Source organism: Pelodiscus sinensis, chromosome 2 (genome assembly GCF_049634645.1).
Source record: "Pelodiscus sinensis isolate JC-2024 chromosome 2, ASM4963464v1, whole genome shotgun sequence".
Taxonomy (NCBI): domain Eukaryota; kingdom Metazoa; phylum Chordata; order Testudines; family Trionychidae; genus Pelodiscus; species Pelodiscus sinensis.
Genome location: NC_134712.1, coordinates 56,330,172 through 56,344,226, shown reverse-complemented (window position 1 = coordinate 56,344,226; position 14,055 = coordinate 56,330,172). Strand labels below are relative to the sequence as shown.

At 40.1% G+C, this 14,055-nt stretch overlaps 1 protein-coding gene across 5 annotated transcripts in view; it reads left to right on the top strand.

Moving 5' to 3' along the window:
- Window positions 1–14,055, top strand: part of SULF1 (sulfatase 1) — a 153,770-nt gene that overhangs the window by 32,658 nt on the left and 107,057 nt on the right. For 4 of the 5 annotated variants that reach the window (XM_075920557.1, XM_075920559.1, XM_075920558.1 and 1 more), the window contains one exon: window positions 3,486–3,582. The gene's annotated coding sequence lies outside the window, so the exon portion shown is untranslated. Of the gene's footprint in view, window positions 1–3,485; window positions 3,583–10,457; window positions 11,157–14,055 lie in introns of those variants that run through there. The other variant, XM_075920560.1, reaches the window with a different exon arrangement.

Sequence of the window (14,055 nt, the reverse complement as noted above, 5' to 3'; positions counted from 1 at the left end):
TTTACTTTTTTTTCAAATACTTTTTTCTTATTGTAAAAAGTAAGCAGTGTAAAATGACATTTATTCATAAGAAATAGGTAAGATTTCAAAACTTCAGGTTTCCAAGTGCGATAGTTTTAGACAACAACTACGAAGTAATTTAAGTACCCATAGATTGGCAATTTATTCAAATTTATTCCAACCTTCACACTCTTGGCTATATAAAAAGCCAGCACTTTAAAATTCATGATCCTTTTTGATTAGCTGACATGATGAGTCATCAGCCAAGCTCTGTATGTGCCACTGTGCTGACCTGTTCTGCATTAAAGAGGCTCAGGCTACATTTCATTTTGAGGAAATATATTACAGCTGTATGTGCTTCAAGACACCTGATTTCAAATTCTGAGATTTTGTTTCCCCTTCTTTCCAATGAAAATTGGAAACTTCCCATTTTCTACTGAGGGGTTGGCTTCTTGTTCCTACACATGAAATAATGGTCCCACAGAGATGTATTAATCTTAGAGTTATGATCTTTGTAGTGAACAACAGCTTTCTTCATTAGGATATTTTGGACTTTCAGTAATTCTCAAAAGGAAAGTAGATATATATTAATTATTGATTACAATAGGAAGAAGACAGATAATAAATTTAGCCCTGGTGTTAAGGATCAGTCCTGTTTCATGTGGGACACAGTTAAAGAAAAATTGCGATTGGTAGCTTTACTGGAGATGTTTAAAAACAATATAGACTAGTTAGCTTTAATGAGCGGTAGATGTATTGCAAATTATTACATTTTGCAAATCATCAAGTAAATGAGCTAACAACTATAAAAAATGAATGTAAGAAATGTTCTAGAGAATTCAAAAAAAAATTAAATGAGTATCTTAAAAATATTTCTGAAAGATTGTTTGTTTGTTTTTGTTTGTTTGTTTGTTTGTTTGTTTTGTCCCGAAAGATCTCCAAAACAGTAAGAGCTAGAAACACCAAATTTTGCATGGATACTACTAATTTCCTAACTTAAATAACTGGATTGGTTAGCTCCCAAAATCAATTCCCCCAAAGTCCCAATTGGGCCAACTGATAATTCCAAAAGACCTCTGAAACGATAGGTCTCCGAAACAATAGGAGCTAGAAACACCAAAATTTGCACAGATACTACTGATTTCCTAACTTAAATAACTGTATTGGTTTGATCTTGAAATTGGTTCCCCCGGTTTCTCCAGAGCTCCAATTGGGCTCACTGCTAATTAGCTTTTAGCAGCACCTGATCATAGAATCACAAAATTTTGCACGGATACTCCTGATTTCCTAACTTCAATCACTAGATTGGTTATATCTCGAAATCAGTTCCCCTGAGAGCTGCAATTGTGCCCACTGATAATTAGCTTTTAGTAGCGCCTGATCATAGGCATTTGCTGGACTTTTCTGTTAAGCGTGTCACGTAAACTGCAACTACGAGATCCTAGAGGATAAAGCATGTGGGCACCTGCAGCACCATCAAGGGAAAGACCATGGGGGAGAGGCTGCAGTGGAGCAGAGAATCAGCAACCTCCCCTATACTAGGGCACCAGCAGGTCTCCAGGACAGACCCAAATGTGGCTGATGCTGGCTGGGATCTAGCCTTGCTAACTGTGGCTGGGAGAAGCCTCCAGCTATCACAGCCTCTCAACATCTTCACGCAGTCGGGCTCCGACTGAACCTCTTCCGGAAATTATAGTTGCTTCCCTCCCCTCCCACCCAAATGAGCCATCCCACCACTCGTTCTCCTTTGGGCTGCATGCGCTCTCCTGGCAGGGCTGTGTGTGTTATCAGCAAGTGCCATGGGCATTATTCACTTTGCAGGATTCAGCTCATAGTACAAAGAGGAGGTGGGTAGTAGGACAAGGTTTTGAGCACCGTGGAGCCTGAAGAGGACACGGTACACTCAGAACAGCCTGTTCTCATTAGAATACTTACATTCAGGTGCTGCATGTCGTGATCATCTAGATATCACTAATTGAACCTGGTCTGAAGTTGTTTCGATTTGTCTGATCAATGCAACCGGTCCAGCTGTTGCTAGGAAGTCCATTCAGGTTGCCCCATGGAGCGTGCACTGAAGGCACTCGGGGAGTGGCTACTTGGGTAGCAGTGATTTGCTGCTGCTGCAGAGCCCAGGAAACATCCCCTCAATTCCTCAGGGGTTCTGGCAAGGAGGCTGCAGTTATTGGTTTGCATAAGTCTTTAAGGGAAGTTGGGCCTTCCTGATTTGTGGGGATTGAGAAAAGAGACACTATGGGATTTGTCATTTTGTAAGCACATCACTAGCTATGTTAATTTCTCTAATATATAGGAGAAAAGTATTTCCAATAAAATATGCTGTGTTAATGTATTTGATGTAGTTCATTCATCACACCTTTTGCTATACTTTCCCCGGGCGACACCGGATATTTCTGCTAGTTGAAATTTAAGAAGGACCTACAGATTCGTATTCTGCAGGCTATTAGAGTTATAGAAATTGACATCTCTGGTATTTGGAGCTATTCCTTAGAATTATACAACAAGGTTATAACTTTCCATTAAGCTGCAAAGGGTGATCCAAAAAACCTCTAAAATAGCAAGGATATAATTTTGTTATTTCAATGGGCATTTTCTATGAGGTTTTTCCATTTTTACTTCTAAAGATTTTAGAGTTATTTATAATTTATCCTGTACTAGTACTCATTGTAGTGTAATTAGTAAAAATAAATGTCTTGGTGATATTGCCAGATAACTTGCAACAGTTGATAGCAATTGCAGGCTGTCCTCACTCTAAGTCCAAGATATGTTCCAAAAAACTTGAACTTATAGTGAAACAACTTAAAGCGGGGAATTTTTTTCCGCCCCGTGGCTGACTTCCATTTGCACAAATTGGGGGGGGTTATTTTTGCACAGCTTAAGAGCAGGGAATGGGAAGACTTATAATGCATCACCTCCTACAAGTGTCAACAACTTTAGGGCGGAACGGATGTATACCAGGGCGACTTATAGCAGGGATGCCCTGTATGGTACGTTTTTGCAGAGAAATAGCTAGAGAATGCTATGACTGTATGAATCTGAAATTATATACATTAGTAAAATTACACTGCATATTGAAAACTTAATTATCAAAATAACGTTTACAAATAAATGCTGTATAGTTCATATCTGTCTATGAATGGCTCTCATGAATCTCAGTGCAATCTACCTTATTGATTTTTCTCAACTGGAAGTCCAGTCAGCCAATGTGGTGCCTTTGTAGCTGTGCATTGGTATCTACTTGAGGAATGAAGATGCAGCATCAGGACATTCAGAAAAAATTACTGCAAATGTTATCTTTTTTAATTATTTTAACAATGGCACCTTATTAATTGAGGCTCTGATACATTGAGGTAATTAAACATGACTGAACTTGGCTCTGCAAAAGATCAGTATGAATGGGCCTTGTGAGATAATTAAAATGTATGATACTTAGCAGCTTACAATATTAACTCATTTTTCTCTCTTTTCAGGTCTTGAATATAATAAACACACTGGAGAAGACATACAAACTTCTGTCAATGCTGTGAGAATTAACCAAACCTCATTAGCAGCAGAAAATCTTCAAAGGTATAGAAATTAAACACTTAACCAATAATTAATGAAACCAACCATGCTACAAGCTTTTGCAGCATAGCCTAGTTATTAAGATAGGTCAATAATTTAACTGTAATAAATCATCTGTTGGTTCCATCTTGTCAAACTATAAAGGCTCAAGATTAAGTCAAGGACCCTTTACTTTTTAGTGAAACAATAAATGATTACACAAGGTAACTGAGCAATCCAAATATTGTTACTACTGATGTTATTTTTGAGACATAAAGAAATTATTTATTTTGTTCAAAAGTAACATGTGAACAAAGCAGATGTCTCTCTAGTCCTTATGAAAGAGACATATTTCAAGTTTTGAAGGCCAAGGACAGTCATGGCAAGACAAAAGAACTTTTTTCTGAAAGAAAAGATGTATACCAAAAAAAAGTAATGGTTTGTTTTTTCTAGTTTGTGTGAAGTAAGTGATCGTGAATGCAAGCAGCAATATCATTGCATGCAGCTGGCCAAAGTGCAGGCAAGTGCGATGTGAGCTGTCTTGCATAGCTCTGCCAATGCAACTCAGACACGATTTGCAGTGTTGTCTATTTTAAGTCCCAGATAACTGAGAGGCAGATTCTGCCTAGTACAGGAAATTCCCTGGTGCTTTTGTAATGTGGGAAAATGTGCATTAAGGAACTAGGGATAGATTATCAAACCTTACTTCTCAACCTGCCAAAGTCAAAATACAGAACACATTTTGGGACTGTGTCATACAATGGAATCACAAGATGTATTATAATGCAATGAGCTTAACATCCTCTGAGATTCATTTCTTCAGCATCAATAACATTTCCTGTCACCTCATTTACATAAATTATTTCTGGTGAAATCATCTGCAAATATATGTGGGATAATAGATTTGTGAGGTTAGAAATAAATTTGTCTAAAATTGAGACATCACTACTAATGAAAGGCAGTTAGAAGAAATCAAATGTATTTTGCATGTGACCTCAATTATATTTAAGTCCAATATTTGCAGCAGTATAAAGCTAGTAGTTATGTTTATTTGGCTAATCTTATCTTTCATTCTTCGGTCTCACCACTGTTAATTATAGCAATAGGCTAAAGCCCAATTTCCAGATCTGTCTTCTGAGCATCCCAAAGTTCAAGGGATTTTGGATGGAGATTTGGTTTGGAACCCACTTGATTTATATTTTAAATGTTAACTAACCATATAGGGTTCTTTTCAGTAAATTAGATTGCTTGTTCCTCAGGCAGCATTTAATGATAATTATAAAGAACGTAAGACTATTCAGACAATCAGATCATGCACTTGGTTGATTCTTCCTCTCTCCCAAAATAGCAATGTCTTGCGTAAAGGAATGACCTGTTGAGTGCTTCATTCAGATTGTTGAAACAGGTTTTATAGTTTTCTTCTTTAATTTGTGTTTTTGATAGCAATAAAATATATCTATAAATCCATAGATTATTAGTCCAGAAAAGACCGCACTAGTAATATAATCTGTTCCTGAATTAATTCCTATTTGAACTAGAGCATATGTCTTAGAAAAACAGTCACTCTTGACTTCAAAATTTCCAGTGATTAAGCGCTCATCAAAACCTGTGGTAAATTATTCCAATGACCGACTATCTTTGACTAAAGAGGCTCATCTATTATCAAATTTATTTCCCCCATGTAAGTACTTTCAGCAACTGATCAAGTCACCCGTTATCTTTTCTATGTTAAACTCAACAGATTGAACTCTATGTTGCAGGCTATGTGGATATACCTCTTGAGTCTTTCATTACAAGGCATGTTTTCCAATCCTTTAATCACTTGCATAGTCTCTTAACCTTCTCCAGTTTATCAGTATCCTTCTGGAACTGTGAACACATTATTCCAGTACAGGTCACACCAGTGACAAATAGAGATAATATAACCTCTGTTCCAGGGAACACTATAGCCCTTTTGGCCACAGCATCACACTCAAGCTCGAGTTCAGCTGATTACTTACCATGATCTACCAGTCCTTTTCAGAGTCTCTGCTCTTCAGTAATGATTTTTTATTTTATTTGAGGTTACTGATTAAAATGTTAACTAGCATGGGGCCAATAAACTAGTCCCTCTGGAACACCACTACAAACCACCCATTCAAATGATTCCTTATTTACAGTTGTGGTTTGAGCCTTATAGTCTGCCAGTTTTAAATTTGTTTGTGTGACACAGTGATTTTGTATCATTCTGATTTGTTAATCAAAATGGCAAATGCCTTACAGAAATTATTACATCAACCCTATTGCCGTTAACAACATTTGTAATCTCATAAAAACAAAATCAGCATAGAAGATCTGTCTCCCATGCTGAATGGCTTTGATTACATCACCCTCCATTAATTCTTTTAGTAAATCCCATATCAGCCATTCCATTATTTTCATAAGGATCAAGTTTAGGCTGACAGGCCTATAATTACCTGGATAATCCCATTTGCCCTCTTTAAATGTAATATACCTAGTATTCCATGATTTAATGAAAATCAACATTAACAGTTCAGAAAGCTCCTTGATCGGTTCTTTTAAAACTCTTGAACGCAAGTTGTTCAGATGCGCTGATAAAATCTAGCGTTAGTAGCAGCTGTTTAACATTGACCTTAGTTACTCTTAAAAGGAAAAGTATTTCTTCATCATCAATTATCATCATCAGTTTCCTATGAATATTTCGTTCTTTTTTAAAAAAAGAGATGGTCTTGCAACATAAAATATCATAAGGGCTGCCACACAACAATTGGAGAGGCTTTAGTTTTTGACGGTGTGTGTATATTTTATGTAAATGATCTGCCCCATATACCATGTCATCTTCTGCTTCTCCTCTCTCCTCCCTCCCCCACTTGGGCTTGGGTCATTGTGCAAGCGTCAGCCATCTTCACCTGTCCAAAGTGGCATTAAGGTTGACCTGTGTACCATTTTTTTTATGCAGTCCATCAAAGTTACTATCATTACCTCAGATTTCCTCAGCATCTGTTTCCAGGTACCCTTTTCTGTCATGCTACTTTCCAAAGTCATCTTCGTCTGCAAGCCTCTATGTCTAAACCACTGAAATTGCACTCTTTGCGTTTTGTCACCTGCATTTATAATTTGGATTTCTGTCATAATGCTCTCATTTCACAATCTCTCTTCATGTAACTCTTTTTATTGCACAGATACATCTCATTTAAATATTTGTGGACATTGAACCTGCTGTCTCTTTACCCTGGGCTTTCAATCTGAGTGGGATATGCTTGTCATAAACAACTTCTGAAATGTTATTCCACACTTTTCCAACACTTCCCAGTTTGGGCTATATCTCATTTTCAAGTAATCCATTTCCATAACTCAGTTGCCAAGGTATTTGAACAGTAAAGTGGGCATAGTTGAGCTCCATTAATTTATGCTGTTTCCCTGTCACACCTCTGCTGACTCACATGATGTCAGTCTTAATCAAGGGCATGCAAAATACAGCCTCAGGCTGGATCCAGCCCTCCAAGCAACCAGATTTAGTCTGCAGGAGCCTCAGCCAGGTTCCCTACCTGTCCTGCCCTCCACACGCTACTCAGAGCAGCTCTCTGAATGCTGCTAGCCTGGGGGCTGGAGAGGACAGAATTGTTTCTTGTGCTGCCCCTGCCACCAGCACAATATTGCAGCTCCCATAGGACAAAAGCAGCGAGGAGTCCTGTGGCACCTTATAGACTAACTGAAGTGTTGGAGCATAAGCTTTCGTGGGCAAAGATCCACTTAATCAGATGCAAAGATGAAGTGGGTCTTTGCCCATGAAAGCTTATGCTCCAACACTTCAGTTAATCTCTAAGGTGCCACAGGACTTCTTGCCGCTTTTGCAGATTCAGACTAACACGGCTACCACTGTGATACTTCCATAGTACTTGAAAGACAAACACAGGGAAAACCTTATCAATCAATAATTGGTAGAGATAGGCCTGAGATTTAAAGTATAGATAAAAGGAACTTGGAAATGGCAGAGATATAAGGAAACTTGGAAATGGCAGAGATGCTTAATGATTTCTTTGGTTCAGTCTTCACCAAGAAGTCTGATGAAGGAATGCCTAACATAGTGAATGCTAGTGGGAAGGAGGGAGGTTTAGAAGATAAAATAAAAAAAGAACACGTTAAAATCACTTAGAAAAGTTAGATGTCTGCAGGTCACCAGGGCTGATGAAATGCATCCTAGAATACTCAAGGAGCTGATAGAGGAGGTATCTGAGCCTTTAGCTATCATCTTTGGAAAATCATGGAAGACAGGAGAGATTCCAGAAGATTGGGAAAGGGCAAATATAGTGTCCATCTAAAAAAGGGAACTAAGAATAACTCAGGAAACTACAGACCAGTCAGTTTAACTTCTGAGCCAGGAAAGATAATGGATCAAGTAATTAAGGAAATCATCTGCAAACACTTGGAAGATAATAAGGTGGTAGGGAACAGCCAGCATGGATTTGTAAACAACAAATCATGTCAAACCAATCTGATAGCATTCTTTTATAGGATAACGAGTCTTGTGGATAAGGGAGAAGTGGTAGACATGGTATACCTAGACTTTAGTAAGGCATTTGATACAGTCTCACATGATATTCTTATCAATAAACTAGGCAAATGCAACTTAGATAGGACTACTATAAGGTGGGTGCATAACTGGCTGGATAACCATTCTCAGAGTGTAGTTATTAATGGTTCACAATCCTGCTGGAAAGGTATAACAAGTGGGGTTCTGCAGGGGTGGGGGTCTGTTTTGGGACCGGTTCTGTTCAATATCTTCATCAACAATTTAAATATTGGCATAGAGAGTATGCTTATTAAGTTTGCAGATGATACCAACTTGGGAGGGATTGCGACTGCTTTGAAGGACAGGGTCATAATTCAAAATGATCTGGACAAATTGGAGAATTGGTCTGAGGTAAACAGGATGAAGTTTAATAAGGACAAATGCAAAGTGCTCCACTTAGAAAGGAACAATCAGTTTCAGGCATACAGAATGGGAAGAAATTGGAGAAGGTCCAGAGAAGAGCAACAAGAATGACTAAAGGTCTAGAGAACATGACCTATGAAGGGAGACTGAAAGAATTGGGTGTGTTTAGTTTGGAAAAGAGAAGATTGAGAGGGGACATGATACCAGTTTTCAGGTATCTAAAAGGGTGTCACAAGGAGGAGGGAGAAAAGTTGTTCTTCCTGGCTTCTGAGGATAGAACAAGAAGCAATGGGCTTAAACTGCAGCAAGGGAAGTTTAGGTTGGACTTTAGGAAAAAGTTCCTAACTGTCAGGGTCATTAAACACTGGAATAAATTGCCTAGGAAGGTTGTGGAACCTTCATCTCTGGAGATATTTAAGAGCAGGTTAGATAAATGTCTATCAGGGATGGTCTAGACCGCACTTGGGTCCTGCCATGAGGGCAGGGGACTAGACTCGATGACTTCAGAAGCTTTCTTCCAGTCCTAGTATTCTATGATTCTATGACATCCAAAATTTCTGGTTCTGCTTTTTGAGTCGAGGTCTAATAAGAGATGGATGATCAGCTTGAATCAAAGAAACTTAAACCAAGTTCTTTTTAAAATCTGAAAACTTTTGATTAACTTTTTCTTTTGTAATCCTCTATACTTCTTAATTCTTCCCAGAAGTTACAAAATAATATGAATGATAGTTTTCATGATGCTTCCAGCCTGACCAGAAACAAAAAGTACCATAAATATCTTGAAGATATCTTCTTGAATGGCTTCTAGCCCATTTCTGCAGATCTCTAAAATTTACATTTTTATGGAGTTTTTGGATAAACATCTGAACTTGACAGTGCTTATCTGACCTGCATATTTTAAGATTCACCCATCATTAACTATAATTTATTTGTGGTGAGAAACATTTCAAGAAAGTGTTTATCTTCCCATGAGTTAAAGGTCATGGTAACTTCCACAAAGAAACTATTTCATAAGCTCAGTATGAGGTATGCACAAATGTAATCCATATTCATGCAAGACATTAGGAATGTCTTGAGAAAGTTTATTATAAAACGAAGTGTCCTTATTTAAGGTACAATTGAAAAAGGTGGAATGTGCCAGTGAAAAGGAAGACAGTTTTTTGACCTGAGCCTAAATGTTATGTGTCAAATGTAAATAATTTATTAATAATAGCAAAACTTCCATCTCGGAGTTAGATTTTCTGATACATTACCATTGACATTCCAACAACCAATGCCAATTATCTACTATAAGGAGAATTTAACACGTAAGGCCAGATTTTATTAGTGCATTAAAACTGTATGCAGTAATAATTGCTCCTGCAAATGATTAGTTTGATGTGCATATAAACTCACTGTAATTGTGCAAAAAATTGCACATTTGGATGCATAAATTACATGTTTTCTTATCCTCAGACTTATTTGGAAATCTGGTGCTTGACATTTAGCTCTAATGATAGTTGTCATGATTGCAAGATGAATTATTCTAAATGTCAGTCTCTTGGAACTATTTATGAATCTTTTCCTGTATTTATATTGTAGCTACCATATTAAATGAGTCACTCCCTGCCTAGCCAATGTCAGCTGCATTATTGTGCCTAAATAAGGAATTGCTGCTATGAAGTGTAATCAAAATTAAAAAGAGAAGTGGTCAGATTTAAACACTTCTAAAATAGGTTTGAAAGAGTGCTTGAAGAAATGGATTTTGCAAGAGGATTGCCCATATCAATTTTTCCTATGTCCTCTTACATATTTCCGTTTGCATCAGTGTATCAGTAGACTGCAGTTTTTGCTTGTTTTTCCCCCAGCCCACACATTTCTACTGCCAACAACTTCATCCAAAAAGTGTCTTTTGGGAGGGGGTAGGGGCAAAGGGAATATAAAATATCTCATAAGGAAGGAACCTTATAGCTCCATTAGGATTAGATATGGATTAGATCGCATCATTCAGCATATGGGGAGAAAAATCCTGAAAATGAAATACATCTCCCAATTTCAGGATTAAAACCAGAAAACTCAGAGTAACAACTACAACAAAACTGCAGCATACACACATAACTGGTTGTTCAGGCACAACAAAGTTCTAACTTTGTCAGAGGATGGCTAGTTCTGAAAGGGAGATGGGCCACAGTTCACCTGTGACCAATTTAACTCACTTCCCCAGAGCAGGGAAGTAAGGGTCACATAATGGAGAACAGGTGTGCTCTATAAGAACAGGAGAAAGCTTCAGGAGGGAAAGGAGAAAGTGTGGCAGTGTATGGAGACCAGGGGAGTAGCTTGCCAGGTTTTTCTTCATACCTTAACACCTGAATAGTTTGCAACTCAGGTCAAGTCTACACTGACAAGTTAGAAGAGTCAGAAAAGTGAGTTCCAGCCAGGAAAAGCCTTGGATTGGTGACCAAATTGGGATCCAACTCTGGGAAGGAGGACTCCATACTTAAGAGAGTGAGAGAGACCGAACTGAGGTTGGGACAGAGGGGGGCCAGTGGACTGAATAAAATGGACCCTAGCAGGGGAATGTATAAATTACCCTTGGACTAAAAAGAGGGGAAACAGAAGTAGGGTGTTACAGAATGGCTGTTGGTCACAAGGGGGTGCTCATGAGGCAGCGAACCCTATTAAGGTAAGTAATGTTTTAATTATAGAAGGTGGGTATGGTTAGCTCAGCACTTCTGTTTGGACAATGTTTGGTGGTTGGGGAAAGTGGTGTTTGGCCCTGGTTCAGTAAATAATTTAAATCCATTTGTATTTGAGAGAGTACTTAACAACGTGAACTACTCTAAGCATGTGCTCATATCATATTGACTTCAATAATTAATCATTGTACTGAATTGGGACCACAACGAGTGAATAAAGAAATGTTGTCACTTGTAGCTCTCTTAGGATTCAGCATCTGGATGGAACCACCTTTGTCACAGCATGTTGTTAATTTGTTTCTCTCTCTCTCTCTTTCTCTCACTGCGGGTGAAATGAGTTGTTTTCTTCACAAAGATGAGTTGTTAGGCAGTTTGGGAGGTTTGAGATTTGGAGATCATATAAGCAATCAGTTTCTATTCAGATTAAAATATAGTCCCTCACCTGAAAAAAATATTGGAAGTGAGGAAAACATTTCTTCTGGTGAAAAATCAACCACATTCTGCTCTTATTTTTTCATTTGAGGGTCAAGCGGACAGGATTTCTAGCTATTGGATAGGCTAGATATCAGGATAAGCTAGCTATTGTTGAAACGTGTGAATTGAGAGATGATCTGTAATGAGCCAATTAACCAAGATAATGCTGCCCTTTCTTCCCCTCAGTTTGTCCTCTGTGGCATACTACCGAGAAGAAGGCTTGCCCCATGGTTAGAGCAAATGTATTTGACTTGGAAGGGTTGAATTCAACTCCCTTCTACACCACAAGTTTCGTTGGTAGATTGGTTGGTTGCGGGGGGGGGGGACACTTTGCCTTTCTGTGCTAGAGGTAATAGTATTTCCCTACCTCATAAGGGTATTGTGAGGATAAATATACTAATGATTAGGAAGCACTTCATATTCTTTGATAATGAGGATTATATAAAAACCTTGGATAGATATCAGACTGTTTCCATCAACCCTGGGGATGCCTGCCTATCAAGAAGTGATACAGTTTATATGTAGGGCCTAAAGCTCGAGAACTCCCATAACTCCCCTAGAAGACATGCTCAGTATGACTAGACTTGTAGCTTGCACAGTACTCTTTTACAAGGCTATACAATTGTAAAATAAAATTATTAAAATAATAAAATGTAGCTATTGATTAACAAAACAAGACTGGATAACCGTTAACTCTATATTTATAAATAGCCAGAACTATGAGTAGGGTCAACCGTGCAGCTATGTGCTGACACTTTGTTACAGGAATGAATGCATCCTTTGCCGGCTTCTTTGGAGTCTTGCACATTTTGTTAATATTAACAGTGCCTAGGATTGCCAACTTTCTAATTGCAGAGAATCAAACAGCAAGGCCCTACCCCTTTCCCACCCCTTCTCTGAGACCTTGCCCCCCCCACACACACACACTCCCAGCAGGGGGTGTAGGCTCTGTGTTGAACTTGAGGATGAGGGTTCCAAGTGTGAAAGGGACTCAGGACTGGAGCAGGGGGTTGGGGTTCAGGAGTGGAAAGAGTGTTCTGGATGGGAGTGTGTGGAGTCTGACCTGGAGATGAGAAGGTTGGCATAAAAGAGGGAGGTCAGGGCTGGGACACGGAGTTGGAGCATAGGAGGAAGTTGAGGAAGGTGTGGGCTCCTGACGGTGCAGACCCCTGGCAACTCTCAGGAAGCAAGAACATGTCCCTCTGGCTCGTCAGCTGAGAGGTAGTCAGGGTTGCACTGCTCTTAACCACCATCTACACAGCTCCCATTGGCCATGGTTCCCAGCCAATGGGAGCTGTAGAACTGGCATTCGGGCTGGTGCTTGCAGCTGGTGAAAGTGTATTGAGTCGTTCCCCTTCCCCCCCCCTTGACTTCTTTCTGCTTTAGGAGCCAGAGAGACATGCTGGACACATCCTGAGAGCTGTGTGGAGCCGGGCAGGTATGCCAGCTAGACTTTTAACAGCCTGGTCAGCAGTGCTGATTGGAGCCACTCGAGTCTCTTTAAAACCAAGTGTTCCTGTTGTAAACCAGACACCTTGCAACCCTGACAGTTATTTATGCCCTCCACTTAGTGTGTTTCCTGAAGTAAACAGTAACACAGAGGGAAACTGTGAGGAGCGCCTGTTAGGGAAAATGAAGAATTATGAATAACAATTGATAACACACACAGAACCGAGAAAGGATGTGATTGGGGGAAACTACAAGTTGAGCCTCTGAAATCCAGGATTCTCTGGTGCTGGACCACAGATGTTGCTGGATCCCAGAGCCCCAGCACCCAGGAGTGCAAACCGCCTGGGAGTCCCAGTCCCAGGGATCCCCGGCCAGTGGCACCAGTGAGCGCCATCCGTGGGGCAGCCCCAGTTGGGTGAGTCAGCAGAGGGACTAGCAAGCCCCATCCCAGGGGAACCCTGGCTGGGTGGGGCAGTAGTGGGTCAGCCAGAGGCAAAAGCAGGGCAGCTGTTTAGCCCCATCCCCAGGGATCCCCAGTGGAGGATGGCAAAAGCAGGACAGCCATCCAGCCCCCTCCCAGGGATCTCCAGCAGAGTGTGGCAGAAGTGGAGCAGCTGGCAAGTCCTGTTCCCAGGGATTCCCAGTCGGGCGGGGGAGAAGTGGGGCTAGAGTGGCTGGGGAACTCCATCCCGGAGAGAGCCCCAGTGGGCCGCGGCCCATGTCCAAGCCTTGCAGGCTGAAGCCCAATGGCAGTGGGGCCAAAGCGGAGCCAGCTGCAGGGAGAAGGAGTGTCCTGGGAGGCTGGTGGCAGGAGGCCTCCCCTGATCCAGCAAAGTCCCTCATTCATGAAGGGTGAAGTCCCTCGGCCGCCAGAAAAAGGAGGTTCAACTTGTACTAGAAAGCGGATCTTGTATTTGGATCACATTTTGGATTGACTTGTTAACATTATAATTAGTGACTATG